The following is a 14,896-nucleotide window of genomic DNA, read 5'->3' as shown; positions in this document are numbered from 1 at the left end:
CCTTCCTTCCTTCCTTCCTTCCTTCCTTCCTTCCTTCTTTCCCTCCTTCCTTCCTTCCTTCCTCCCTCCCTCCTTTCCTCCCTCCCTCCTTCCTTCCTTCCCTGTTTCCTTCCTTTCCTCTCCCTCTCTTCCTCTCTCCCTCCACTTCTTTCTTTAAAAGACAGTATTCAAAGGATTTTCCTGTGGACAAATGCTGAGCAACCTGACCCTCACTCTGCTGCCCCAGCCTTCCTGCAGCAGAGCCACAAAGCTGTGTGGAGTTGAAAGTCTAGGACCAGAAACACCCAGTTCAGCTTCCCTTTGAGTCCTCCTCGGCTTCGTATGCCCCCTCCGACGTGAGTCAGCAGCATTCCTGTGTTTGTTTGACTTCTCAGGTTACGAGACGCCCGGGGAGACCGCGTGTCCAAAGTCACGCTGCAGGACCACGGCGGGAACATCAGACAAAGGGCTGGCTCCCGCCAGGCGGTCCTGGCACCCGCGCCCGCCTCCTGGGCACGGTCATGCGCCTCAGTCCTGTCCTCCTCTGTCTTTAAATAGTCCCTGGCGATCAGGATGGGATGTCCCTTTCGGGGTCGATGCAGGCCCTGTGAGAAGTTCAGACTGTGGTTTGGAGGGATGCTGGCAGTTCCTGCCAAAACATAACATTACATTTCGGAGCGAGAAAGCTGATGCGAGACGCAGCGCTATCGAGGGGAGACAGAAACAGGACGGCCCTGCCTCTGCTTTGAAGTCGGACCCGACACTTTTTTCCTCTGGAAAATTTTTCCAAACCTCAAGTCATGAGACAGCGAGACTGATGGTCGGGAGGCAGGGCATCCTATGCCCTGGTATCATTAGTCTCCAGGAACCCGCCATGCCAGTCCGGGGAGCCCGGGGCCGGGGCCAGGGGCCAGGGTGGTTTCGGATTAATAGCCTTCTCCATGCATCAGGCATGCTTTCCGCGTCTGGTCCCTGAGCATAATTCTGAGGAGGCAGGAATCCGATAGGATGGATGTGGCCTTTTGTTACTTCCAGCTTGTTACTTTCCTCCACGTGAGAAAGCGTAGCCTCTTTCACTAGCAATGGATCATAAAGTTATTGATTGCCATCATGAACAACAGCATACACGGTGAGGGCCCTTCCCGAGCCAATTCAGGTCTCAGGATTGAAAGGGCGTGCGTGGGGCCTCCTCTGGGCCAGCCAACCGCCTACACAAAGCAGGACTCTGCTTCCAGCATCCCTGACGGATGTCCAGCTCGGTGGTTTTCAGACTTGGCTGCACATGAGAATCATCGGTGGGGTTTTTAAAGACCCCAATGCCGGGGACACCCCAAATCAATTAAATCAGAACTGCTGGCTTCGGCATTTCAAAACTTCCCCGGGGATTGTCACCTACAAACTAGCGCCTGCTCAGCTGTGCCCTGAGATGCAGAGTCTCTGTCCTGTTTTGGGGTGTGTGTGTGTGGGGGGGGAGAGGGGTCACTCATGGATGGAGAGCCTTTTCTGTCAGAACCAGCAGGAAGTAATTCCTCTTGGAAAGCCACCCAGAGCCGGCCAGCTCCCTCCTTAACTGGCTGGCCCTTCGGACAGTAAAGCTATTTGCAACGTTTTCCTTCCTGTGATCCAAAATATCCTTGCATTTAACCTCTTACAAATACTACTTTGTGATGTGGATTTTGATCTACTCTTTAGATACTACTCTATCCCAGTTTCATTATTTTGGCTTCTAGAAAAAACAGTTTGCCAACTGCAGAGAGAAAGGCGACGTGTCTCGCGAAGCTGAAGCGAACAGATTTCCGAGGAGCCAGTGTGGGACCCATGTCCTCCTTCCCGCCAGCTGTCGTGTCCCGGGGACCTGGTTCTGCCTGTCCCCGCCTGTCCCCGCGCCCTCACTGCCTGTCGCTCCTGGCTCTCCCCGCGGTCCCTCCGCTTCGCTCATCGCCAGCGGCTGGGCCTGGGTGATGGCCAGCCCGCAGATGCGCGGCAGAAGGGAGATGGAGAGGCGAGGAGATGGAAGGAGAGGAGAAGAGGGAAGGGGAAGGGAGGGGAAGGGAGGGGAAGGGAAGGGAGGGGAGGGGAGGGGAGGGGAAGGGAGGGGAGGGGAGGGGAGGGGAGGGGAGGGAGGGGAGGGGAGGGGAGGGGAGGGGAGGGGAGGGGAGGGGAGGGGAGGGTGACACCGTCACACCCCGTTGAGGCGCCCAGCCGCCGTGTCCCGGGGGCCAGGCCTGGCCGCAGATGATAGATCCCAGACTCATCTACCGGATTGGAATCCTGGCTCCCCGCTCACTGCAGGGACAACCTTGCAAAAGCCTCGGATCCTGTTGGAGCCTCGGTCACTTCCTCTGTGAACAAGAGCAATAACCATCACTAACCTCTGTGAAGGGAACGTAACCTGTATAATGCCCTCGGTACAGTGCCTGGTGTGTAGCCGCTGCAGACAAAAAGTTAACCTTGAGGAACAACTGTAATAATCTGAAAAATAAAGATTAAAAAAAAAAAGAAGTTAACCTTACTGCCTGATTATAGCCCCGCCTGCCCTCCCCGAAGCTCGCCAGCCACCTGCAATGTTCTGATCCATTTCCAACTCGGGCTGCCCCACAGCACCGTCCACCCGCCTCCGCCAGCCTGTCTGCAGGCAGCTGTCAGGCGCTTCACTTAGATTTCCAAGGCCAGCACCTGGCCATGCAGGACCTCACCTGGGCTGCTCAGGCCGCCCCAGGCCCCAGGGGTGGCGGTGGGGCAGTTCCTATCAGCTCTTGTCCCCTGGCTCACAGGGGCTGGGAGGGAGGACCAGCAGCCAACTCCGGGTCCTGATCAGAGTTTTTCTTTTCTGCCTTCGGCTGTTTTCCTCCAGCGCCAAAGGCAACTGGACCGGGAACTGTGATTGGTGCTCTCTTCGCAGCCTGCCCGGCAAATCACTGCGTTTGCCGCGGGCACCGGAGGACGGACTCTGATTTCCCTCTCCATCTAACAAACGTTACCTCTCTGACCAGGGCTCCTCAAACCCCGCACACCAGCGCTATGGCTTTCACTTTACTGGCGTCCTCACGTCCTTTCGCCAGGACTGCCCGCAAAACTCTGGGAGAGCGGCCTGTGAGGCCCGCCTTCCCCAGCCCGGATTTGAGGGTGAGCAGACTGGGACCTTCCAGCTGCAAAGCAGAGCTTCCGGGGTGTGTTCCGTGAGCAAGGAAGCGCTGTGCGGGAGCCCGTGCTCCCGGTTGGGTAAATGGATGACTTCCCGGGACGCTGCGTGAGAGAGCGATTAAGTGCAAATGGCTGGAGGCAGCTGCGAGCTGGAGGCCGCAGCCCAGGGCACACTTCTAGTAGCTGTTCCAACACAAGCTGGAATGAGGCCCTCTCACCAGTCAGCCACGTCCCCTGAGGTGTGTGCACCAGTCACTCACCAGTAAAGGGGAAAGGAGGTGGTACATGGAGTGTTGCCGATAGCTCCTGGGTACCTGCACCCCAGATGCAAGACTGGTTTTACATGGATTTTATCTCAGTCCGCCATCTTATTACGACCCCTGGCTCACCCACAGTGGCTTCAAAGCAAGCAGCAAACAGAGCAAAAGGGGGGGGGGGGGGGGGGGGGGGAAACGCCCTGAATTCCACCAAGAGATGAGAGAAAAAAATGTTTGATTCTAAGAACTCAGAATCACTGTAATTAACACAAACCCCAATCCTGTTCTCACTTCAAGTTATTGTACAAGCTCTCAGGGTTTCCGTCCTAATTCCCAGTCGCTTGACCTTGGGTGAGTCTTTCCGGGTATCATGGTGGGTTGTACCTCCTTATCCAAAGATGTGAGTTGACCTTGCCTGCACAGGCAGGAGACATGTCCACCCATCACTACAGGCATCACTACATGGACAGGTCCCAGCAGCCAGCCCCAGCCTATCGGTAAAGAAGTGCCTTCTTAGCCACTCTCTGGAAGGTAAAGAGCATCTTCTAAACTCACCCTGAGGCACAGGCCATCTGCTCTGCATCTAGCGGTGATGGGCAATAGTCCAGACTGCGTATTGGAGCAAGAGGTAGTCCTACATCATTATTTTTTAAAATATTTTATTGATTTTTTCACAGAGAGGAAGAGAGAGGAATAGAGAGTTAGAAACATTGATGAGAGAGAAACATCGATCAGCTGCCTCTTGCACACCCCCTACTGGGGACATGCCCGCAACCAAGGTACATGCTCTTGACTGGAATGGAACCCGGGACCTTTCAGTCCGCAGGCTGACGCTCTATCCACTGAGCCAAACTGGTTTCTTCGGCAAGTCCTACATTATTGACTTTATAATATCATTACAGAACCAACTATATCAACTACCTCCAGGTAAGTCACACACACACATATTCACAAACATCTGCCCCAAAGTAAACATCATCTCATTTTCTGTCATGTGATGCATTCCGCTATTTGTCAAACAAGTGTTAACTCATGCACTGTTAATGCAGAAATGAAAATATGGAGCAGCGCAGCTACTGTTTCTAAAATTCATGCTCTGAGTCTCCCTCGTCCTTGAGGTACACAGACACCAGGATAACACAAAACCAATGTTTGTTCTCTTCATCCCACATAAATATTTCCCCAGACAAGTGGCTATTTGCTAGCCTGTGTCAAGATACGCTGCTGGAATATACGGTTTCCTGGGATGTTCTCTCCTCCCGGGGGTCTGATACCACGGCCTCGGAGGCTATGCCAAAGGGAGGGGCAAAGACATTGGTTGTGAGCCCACGGCCGTGAGTCAACATGCCAGACATTTGCATGCGTTCCAGCGCTTCATCCTCATAACGCCCTACCAGACAGCTGCTCATATGCACCTCGCTGTATGGACGAGAAAACTGGAACTCTGAAAGGTTAAGTAAATTTTCCTCTTAAAATGTTTCAGTGACTCATTTTCCTGATTTCCCCTTTTCTTCCCCTTCTCAGCCTGTCTGTTCTTTCTCCTTCTCCTCTTCATCCATGGCTCAGTTTTGGACATTCTCCATCTATCTCCCTGGCGATCGCATCCGGTACAATGGCACTAAATACCATGTGTGTGCGCGCGGCTCTCTGATGGCTGTCCAGGCCCTAAGGCTCCTGTGACCACGAGATTTGTATAGCCAACTGCCTGTTTGACATCTACACTCACACGATAGGTAAGCATCTCCAAAACTGTGTGTCTCAATTGGAGACCTTGATTCTCCTTTTCTCTCCAGACCTCTTTCTTCCTGATTTTGAACCACTTAAGTGACTGGCTATATTATTCACACAACTGCTCAACAAAGCATTCTTTTTTTCTACCATTTCCCAGTCCATAACAAACACATGTTGTGAATCTGTTTCCATTTCCACTTTTGCTCTGGTTGCTGGTACTATACCTCATCTCCCTTCCTTCTTCCTCTTGCCTGGAATGCAGATTTGATGGCTGGAGCTGCTGCAAAAGGCGCCAGAATCACAGACACATTATCTCTGATAGAGCAGATACAAAAGCCACACTTCCAGACATCATATTCTCAGTAAAAATAACTCTTTCTTTGTTAATCCTAAGTAGTCATATTATTTTCCTATCACTTGCAGATGAAAACATTCCTGATATACATTTCCTCCCCACCCCCATCTATCCATAGCCATACAGTATCTGGAGAGAACTTCTATTTTTATAAACATTGGCAAGATTTGTTCAGTAGCCAAATATTTACTGAGCACAGATTATGTGCACACAGATACAAGGCCCGTCAATGACCAAAACAAACAAAGCTAGGACACCTCTGCGAACTCACCTTTGTGAAAGGAAGAAAATGAAACGCATAATAAACATGTATATTACATAGTATGTGAGAGGGCGATGTGTGCTACATGGGGACAGGGGAAGGAAAAGTAAAGCAGGGTTGACCGAAGTGAGAGGTGCAGTTTTAAGCTGTGTGGTCAGGACAGGCTTCTGTGAGGTGACGTTTGAGAAAAGACAGGAAGGACTTGGGTGATCGTGGAGATAGGACGGAGTTGCCATCCGCTGAGATGAGGAAGGCTGATGTGATATGAGATGGATAGCTTGGTTGTAGCCACACTGAATTTTAGGTACCTATCAAACATTTGAGAAGAGATGATGTCAAATTGCAGGGAAATGTGCAAGTCAAAAAATTCAGTTAGCAGGTCTGCACAGAAGATAGAAATTTGTGAGTCAAGGCTATAGTTGGTATTTAAAGCCATGAGATCATGTAAGATCACTAAGAATTCATGTGAGATCATTAAGAGATCATGTGAGATCACTAAGAGATCATGTGAGATCACTAAGTGCAGTGAGAGATCAAAGAGGACCAGGGTCCTAGAACTCAATTAAATACACACACACACACACACACACACACACACACACACACACTCATATATATATATATATATATATATATATATATATATATATATATATAATTTATTTATTTATTTAATTTTTTTAGAGAGAGAGAGAAGGGAGAGGGATAGAGAGATGGAAACATCAAAGAGAGAGAAACATCATTGATCAGCTGCCTCCTGCATGCCCCGACAGGGGACCGAGCCAGCAACCTGGGCATGTGCCCTAACCGGGAATCAGACCAGTGGTTCAGTGGTTAAGCATTGACCCAGGACAATGTAAATACCTGGGGGAAATCATACAATTTACCCCACTCCCAACACCTGGCACACATCTTCAGTGTAGCCCAAAGAACCCTTCATTTGTTTAGCTATCTTTCGCCTCGAGACTTTAAGCTCATAAGGGTAAGGTAAGATCTGATTTATTCTTTTATACCTTGCCAAGACTTAGTCCAGTTGCTGAATGGGTAAATAAATTAATGACTGACCCAACAATTCAAGATGGGAAAATGCAGGAAGAAGATTGAGTTTGTTGAAGGTAATGGGTTCAGTACCAACCTCATAGACCAAATATGTTCTGAGCACTGTCCTGGTAATGGAACTGTCATTTTTAATACAGTCACTGGAGCTAATGTGTTCTGAGTCCTATACTATCAACTCAGAATCACTTTTTTGGAAAATCTTAAAACAGTCTGATTTTAAAAATAGAATTTTCTTTTTTTTTTTTTTAGAGAAGTTTTAGGCTCACAGCAAAATTGAGTGGAAGGTAGAGAGGTTTCCTACACCCACCCATGTATAGCCTCCCCTATTATTAACATTCCCCACCAGAGTGGAACATTGGTTACAATTGATGAACCTACACTGACACATCAAAATCACTCCAAGTCCATAGTTTACATGAAGGGTTTACACTTGGTGTTTTACATTCTCTGGGTTTGGATAAATGTATAATAACATATACCCACCATTATAGTATCATAAAAACAGTTCACTACCTTAAACATGCTCTTGCTCTACCTAGTCATTCCTTTTGACCTCTACCCCAACCCAGGGCATTCACTACTCTTTTGTCTTTTCTTTTTTAAAAAATATATATATTTTATAAACAAACAAACAAATAAATAAATAATATAAGAATAAAAAATGTTTTATTGACTTTTTACAGAGAGGAAGAGAGAGGGATAGAGAGTTAGAAACATCAATAAGAGAGAATCATCAGTAGGCTGCCTCCTACACACCCCCTCCTGGGAATGTGCCCACAACCAAGGTACATGCCCTTGACCGGAATCGAACCCGGGACCTTTCAGTCTGCAGGCCAACGCTCTATCCACTGAGCCAAACCGGTTTTGGTGTCTTTTTTTCTTTTCTTTCCAATCCTCACTTTTTAGAGATAGGAGAAAGAGAGGGAGAGGGAGGGAAGGAGGGAGAGAGAGAAACAACAATGTAAGAAAGATACATTGATTAGCTGCCTCTGGAACCTGCTCCACCTGGGGATTGAACCTGCAACCTGGGTATATGCCCTGACTAGGAATCGAACCCACACCTTTTGGTGTACAGGATGGCACTCCAACCAACTGATCTTTTTAATGTTTGCACAGTTTTGCCTTTTTCAGATGTCATAGAGTTAGAGTCACATAGTATATAGCCTTTTCAGATTGGCTTCTTTCACTTAGTAAAATGCATTTACATTTCTTCCATGTCTTTTCTTGGCTTGATAATCCATTTCTTCTTAACGCTGGGTAGTATTTCATTGTCTGCATGTGCCAAGTATATCCATCCATTCATTTACTGAAGGACATCTTGGTTGCTTCCAGGTTTGGGCAATTATGAATAAAGCTGCTTTAAACATTCATGTGTAGGTTTATGTGTGGACATACGTTTTGAACTCCTGTGGGTAAATGAATGTGATTGCTAGATCATATGGTAAGAGTATGTTTGGTTGTGTAAACTGTCTTCCAAAATGGCTGTACTATTCTGCATTCCCACCAGCAACGAGTAAGCGTTCCTGTTGCTCCATATCCTTGTCAGCATTAGGTGTTGCCAGTGTTCCAGACCCCAGCCGTCCTTAGAAGTATGTAATGGTATCTCATTGCTGTTTTAATTTGCATTTCCCTGAGGACAGATGACGTGGAGAATCTTTCCACATGCTTATTTGTCATCTGTATATCTTCTTTGGTAGCAGTGTCTGTTAAGGCTGCTGGTCTACTTTAAAAAAAAAAAATTTTTTTAATATATATTTTATTGACTTTTTACAGAGAGGAAGAGAGAGATAGTTAGAAACAACGAGAGAGAATCATCTATCAGCTGCCTTCTGCACACCCACTACTGGGGATGTGCCCGCAACCAAGGTACATGCCCTTGACTGGAATAGAACCCGGGACCTTTCAGTCTGCAGGCTGATGCTCTGTCCACTGAGCCAAACTGGTGTTGGCACTGGTCCACTTTTTAACTGGGTTATTTTCTTATTCTAGAGTTGTCTGTAATTTTCTGATTGATCGATAACCTTGATCTTAAATGTTCTCAAATCTTAAGCTTAAACACCAATAGTTTTAAAGTTGGTTTTCCTACTTTTAGAAGCAACCATTAAGGAAAGACTAGTTACATAGCTGTAAAATCTGGTCACCGAACTTAAAAACAACAGAAAAAGAGAATGGAAAGATAGACAAGAGCACAGTGTTTTAGACTCCAGATCATCCTTGAACCTCCAAAATTGCAAAATTTGGAGTGCGTACACATGCACACTTGTCTAGAGGAAGAGTCTACAGTCTTGCATTAGAGTCCTAAAGGGATTTGTAAATCACCGAAGTTTAAATAAACCCATTGTTGCCAAGAGAAGACGGAAGGAACATCATTTTTATTTATTCCCAGATGACCGTATTTTATTGATCATTTATTTTGGGGTTGGCACTGTTCTAAGCACTTGTGTAGATATGCTCATTTACTTATCAAAACAACTCTAATATCTTTAATTTTTCAATATGGAGACTAGAATTCAGAGAAGTCCTATAGTCCCACATGGCAGAGAGGGACGCCCGAGCTGCCCTCTTAACCACGATGCCGGGTTTCCTTCAGTCCTCCACATCGCTTCACTTTCCCCCTCTCTGCCTCTCTTAATAATTTTGGTTAAAAAATAGCTTTTATTTTTAGCTCCCTGGCAGTCACACACTGGACAGTTCTCAGGTTTCTGGCAGAGCAACCCAGTTCGCATGTCATAAATATAACTGAAGACATAACTGGCCGCCGAGATACATTTTCATTATTGTGCAATCTTGCTAATGGATTGGCCTCACAGTCCAAATGGAAAAGTCCTGGTGCCTCGCCTAATTGACAGGCACTTTCCAAGCCCTGTTCAACCACTGAATTCTGCTCATTAGGTTAATGAAAAGCAAATTTGCAGGATCCCTGCTAATGCAAAGCCTTCTGGTGGCAGCGCAACATTTGCATGGAATTTATACATCAGCTCTGATGTGCTTGCAAACCTCCAGAACTGTCCTGCATCTGATGGCAATCCACTTGCTGCGGAGAGCTCCAAACATCTTTCCAGAGGTCCTCCTTCAGAGAAATAGTGGAATGAGTGACATTAAATTGCTTTACCCAATGTGATGAGCGAAAGGCCATATTGTGTGTGCACCGGAGTGGGTGTTGGGTTTATGATCTGCCGGAAGTTAAAGATCCATCGGTGGTGGGCACTTTCTCGGGAGGGTTCAGCTCTCCAGGAACCTTTACCTCTGCGTGGTTACCTTGCAGATCTGGCATTTACATTTGCCAAGCGCCTTTGTCCTCCACTGGGTGTTCTGGGACTGCTAGTTCCCAGGTAGAGAGACTGAGCTGGAGAGGGTGGAGTGGCTAACAGGGCGCCTCTGAGCAGCCGCTGTGGTCACTTGTTCCTCTGACATACTGTCCCTGTCTGTCTCTTTTATTTGCTCCCTCCCTCCCCTTCCTTTCCTGTTCCCTCCCCGCTCCCCTTTCATGCTTCCCAGTAACGCTGTACAAATATGACTACATGACAGGAAGCAGCACATAGCAAAGTGCTTAAGGGGAGGAGTCCAGAGTCAAACTGACCTCGCCCAGCTGAGATGACCTTGGGCCATAAATTCAACCGTAAAATGGGGCTAATAAAATGTTCCTTACAGAACGGGCATGGGGATTCTGATTCAGTTAGGCCACACGTGTGTAGTGCCTGTTGGAACGTTTGTTACCATCAGCAGGAACAGAACAATACACTGCAGGATAAATGGAGAGGGCTACCTCTACAGTGCGGACTACTGGCTGTGGGGTGTTTATTAAAGGAGAAGGGACTGAGGTCGGGAGCACCCTGGGGTGTCTCAGGGGCCCAGGAACACGTCATCTGGCTGCAGAGGATGACAGGGTTTTAGTTAGCAGGCGGGAAAGAGGAAAGTGTAACTGGGCTGGTTTTAAACATGTCGGCATGTTCTTGGACACATCATCCAGGAAAGAAAAGTCTAATTCCCTTCCCTGGAATGTTGGCTGGCCTCGCTACTTGCTTCTAGTGACTAAAATGTGGTGAAGATGAGACTGCATGATTTCTGCTACTAAGTTAGAAATGTGATCCAGTGTGTCTGCCCTCCAGTATCTATCTACCTACCTACCTACCTACCTACCTACCTATATATCATCTTCAGAGTCCTGAGCTTCCCTGAGGCTCCCATGGACCACGTGGGGAGACCACACAGAGTGAGGACACAGGCTCAAGGAGCCCCAGCTTTCTCAGCTCTGGCATCAGATATGTGCGGGAGCCTTCTGGTCACTTTAGTCCCAGCCACCACCTGACAGGAACTGTGTGGGGGACCCTGAGCGACAACTGCCTTGTGGAGCCCAGCCAACCACCAGAACCCCCCAAAATAATAATAAAATGTTATTTTAAGCCACTAAATTTGGGAGTCATTTGTTACCCTTAGTAACTGAAACAACAAACCAAAAGCATTAGGGCACTTACCAACCAAAGCATATTTACAAATGAAGTAAACAAAGTATGAAACCAGTCATTTTCAGCTCAAATAGGTTAAATTATTTTGATGGATGATGTTTTGCAGTAGCCAAATTGCTGTTGACGTCATTAAAAGCCACATGCTACAGCACAAGCGTTCATGCAGCAGACTGGTACATGTGTGTCCTGAGATGACTCAGTGCTCCATCCCCACCACCAGGCAAACGCTGGCTTCCATGTAGCGCTGGCAGTGCCATCATTGTGTTCTGGTCCTGCCTCTGTTCTTACACATCAGCCTATATCAGTGACACATGCTCTCCTTGATGCCACCGTGATCCAGGCCTGACACTGCACCTCCGAATTTTAAAAACATTGATTTATCTTTTAGATTAACATGGAAATAAACATACACCATTTTAGAGGATTGTCCACCACATGGAAAGTGTTAGACAATTTGATGGAAAAGGAAGAGAGAGAGATACTCCAGGTAGTTCCACGTAAAAGGTGTGGCTGGAATGGAGCTGGGTGAGGAATGGCCCACCAGCCAGCATCTGGAGTCCGCACTGTGACCTTGTGGTCACGATGCAGCAGGGAGAGAGGCGATGAAAGCTCCATGTCAGACCCACCTCCCGGCTGTGTGCGTCTGATGAATTGGGCCACGGTGAGGCTGGAGTCAGGGGGAGACTGGCTAACAGGCTCTTTTCTACACTCATCCAGGACTTCAAATAGCAGTGCCCACCGAGTCTCAGTGACTGTGTGGTGCTCCACGGGGCTCTTTGAAAACACGGGATAGATCATGAGCTGGGGATTTATGGTGTTCCTCCTCTACTCCCACTCGTCATTGATAAATGATACAACCCTGGTCCTACCATTCATGTCCCAGCACCTCCAGGCCTTCATCGATCAAACAAGGGACAGTGACATATATATTCTGTTCATGTTATAAATATTAAATGTTGGATATATGAAATCTTCAAGAAGCTTTAAGCCTTCACGGAATAGGATGAGTTTATATTCTTTAGAGTTCACTGTAGAGTTAGATCATACTTACAAGAGAACATTAAACTGTTGTAAAAAAAAGAGACATATGCTTTTTTTATTGCACAAACTATATTGTACAGCGTTAATAAAAATTTTTTAAATGAATAAAAGCCCAGTATTCCACAGCTACCAAATATCCACCTTTTATGTTCCATATTTCTTGCTAGTTCTTATTCATATACAGTCACACATTTACAAGGCATAGTTTAGATGCACTGTTGTATTTTGCTTTTCTCACATAAACATTAGCATGTTCATGCCATTTTGGACTGTTCGGAATTGTAATTTTATAATAGTCCATCAAGTTGATACACCACAATGCAGTTAACTCTATGTTGCCTGAAGCACATCTGTATGTGTAACCTGTTCCTCCCACCTCCCTCCCTGCCCCCCTCCTGGCCCCTCTCCTTCCCTTCTGTGGGAGAGGAAAAAGAAGCAGATCAAAAAGCACCAGGAATGCAATTATTGAGACCAAGAGAATGAATATTTTTATTTTAAATAATTCATTGAGCTCTTTCTTTACAAATTAGGGCACATCATGTTTTATAAAAGACAAGCATTGGAGTCTGATGAAAACCCTGCACAAACAGGACTCAGTCAGTAGATTTCTCCATTGACATTCTCCATTTCTGACGCTTGGTTTTCTGTCTTGGTGGCAGGGGAGAAAGTAGGAGTCGCTCTCTGAATCCCCTCTGAAGAGTCTTTTGAGGAGTAATATGTGGAAACACGGGCTCCTTGATTGAGTTAACAAACAGGTGATTGGACGAGCCCTGACAGAGGTGCAATTTAGACTAAGGGCCGCCTTAGCGCCTGGCCTGTGACGTCAGACCCCATCAGTCTGAGGAAACCTTCAATCCCAGCCAGACAAGGCTAAGCCAGTGTATTAAGTTGCAGGCCGTGCTCCGGTGTAGGGGCACCGAGGGTTAGTTGCCTGCTTGCCCATCATCCAGGAACAGCTGCTGGAGGCACAGGCTGGGCCCGGACACCAAGTAAACAAGGTCACTGAGCAGGGGACAAGCTCGCAGGAACCAGGCCATCCCACGCTCCCCATTTTTTTTTAAACAGTCACCTTCTTTTTCATCAGCACAGAGTCTTTTTATTTTTCCCCACTTATCATGCCAGGAATTCACAGGGAATGGGTTCCGGCAGCTCAGGCTCTTTCCCCTGGGTTCTCTGGGTGGAGCAGGCTGACGCTTCCGCTGAACCCAGGTACCTTGCTCTTCGGCTTCCTCCTCTTTTGGTCATTTTCCTTCACACGTTTCAGGAAGTTAGCTCGGCTGTCAGAGTGCTTAATATGCTCAAGACGTACATTTATTCTCTTGGCAAGAACCTTGCCCCTAACTTGCTCGGTCACAACAGTGCCCAGGGCATGCTGGGTGACACTGCAGACTCCCCGTTTTGCCATGGTAACATGTGTGGGGCGTTCCTTTGTGGACAGGGCCCATTCCCTTGATGTCCACTTGACTCGAGGTTGCCTGAAGCACATCTGTATGTGTAACCTGTTCCCCCCCCCCCATCCCTGCTCCCCTCCTGACCCCTCTCCTCCCCTTCTGTGGGAGAGGAAAAACAAGCAGACCAAAGAGCACCAGGAATGCAATTATTGAGACAAAGAGGATGAATATTTCACCTCATAGATTTGCATGGATGTGGCCGAAGGAACCACTCCTTGTGTCTAAAAGGCCTGGAGAGCAGACAGCGGGGCCTCTCCTCTTGTCCTCGGTGGCAGTCATCTTGGCGAGTTGCTGGAAGAAGGGGGCTCCGGCCTGAGGCTCTGACAGTGTCAGTACCTGGACTCTGTCGCCGACCATGGACCTGCCGTCAGAGGAATCAGCCAGAGGGGGAGGCGGCCGCTGCCCTCCTGGTGCCCGGCTCCCGGACGCCCTGAGCTGTTCTGTAAACAGTATAAACGTTAACTGTGCCTGCCCGTGCCAAGCCAGCGCTGGGCATGGTGAACCGGGGTGACAGCCACTGAAAGCTGGACCAATGTCAGGGAAGTGGCACAGCATTTCCGTCTTAGCGTTTGCTGCTGACGGGCGTGTGGAAATGTCCACCTCGAGGGAGCAGCAGATGGGCTCAACTCCCGAAACCCACGGTTCCCCACCTTGGCTGACTTCAGAACCCCAAACACAGAGCGCGGGCGCTGCCCACTGCAATGGGATCTGGAATTCCTGTGTGTGGGAGGGGGCGGTGGGGAGTGGGGGTGAGGGGACTCCGGGAATTTTGAATCCTGAACCCAAAGTGAGCATCACATTCTCACACTGTGGCAAAAAGTGCCTGAGACATGGATTTAAGTGTCATTAGCGCTAACGGTTACCTAGATACCGCAGTTGTTCGTTTAATGTCATCAACTTGATTACTACGCACAGAAATCCTACCCCCTTTGCATTCTTCGTGCTGGCTCCTTGTCTGTCGCTTCCAGTGTTTATTTCTCCTAAAGTTTCTCCCAAACCACCATGCGGATTTGGGCAGGCACAACCTATCATCTCATCGACGGCACCAGATACAGTGTCATTCCGTGACCCCGTTGGGTAAGGGAAAGGCTCCATCTCTGCCAAACGAGGGCCAAATGTGGAGCTCCCAGCTCAGCCAGGCTCAGAAAGGG

Source organism: Pipistrellus hanaki, assembly GCF_964339955.1.
Source record: "Pipistrellus hanaki genome assembly, chromosome: 10".
NCBI lineage: Eukaryota > Metazoa > Chordata > Mammalia > Chiroptera > Vespertilionidae > Pipistrellus > Pipistrellus hanaki.
The sequence above is the reverse complement of the archived record's forward strand: the minus strand, read 5'-3'. Positions refer to the sequence as shown.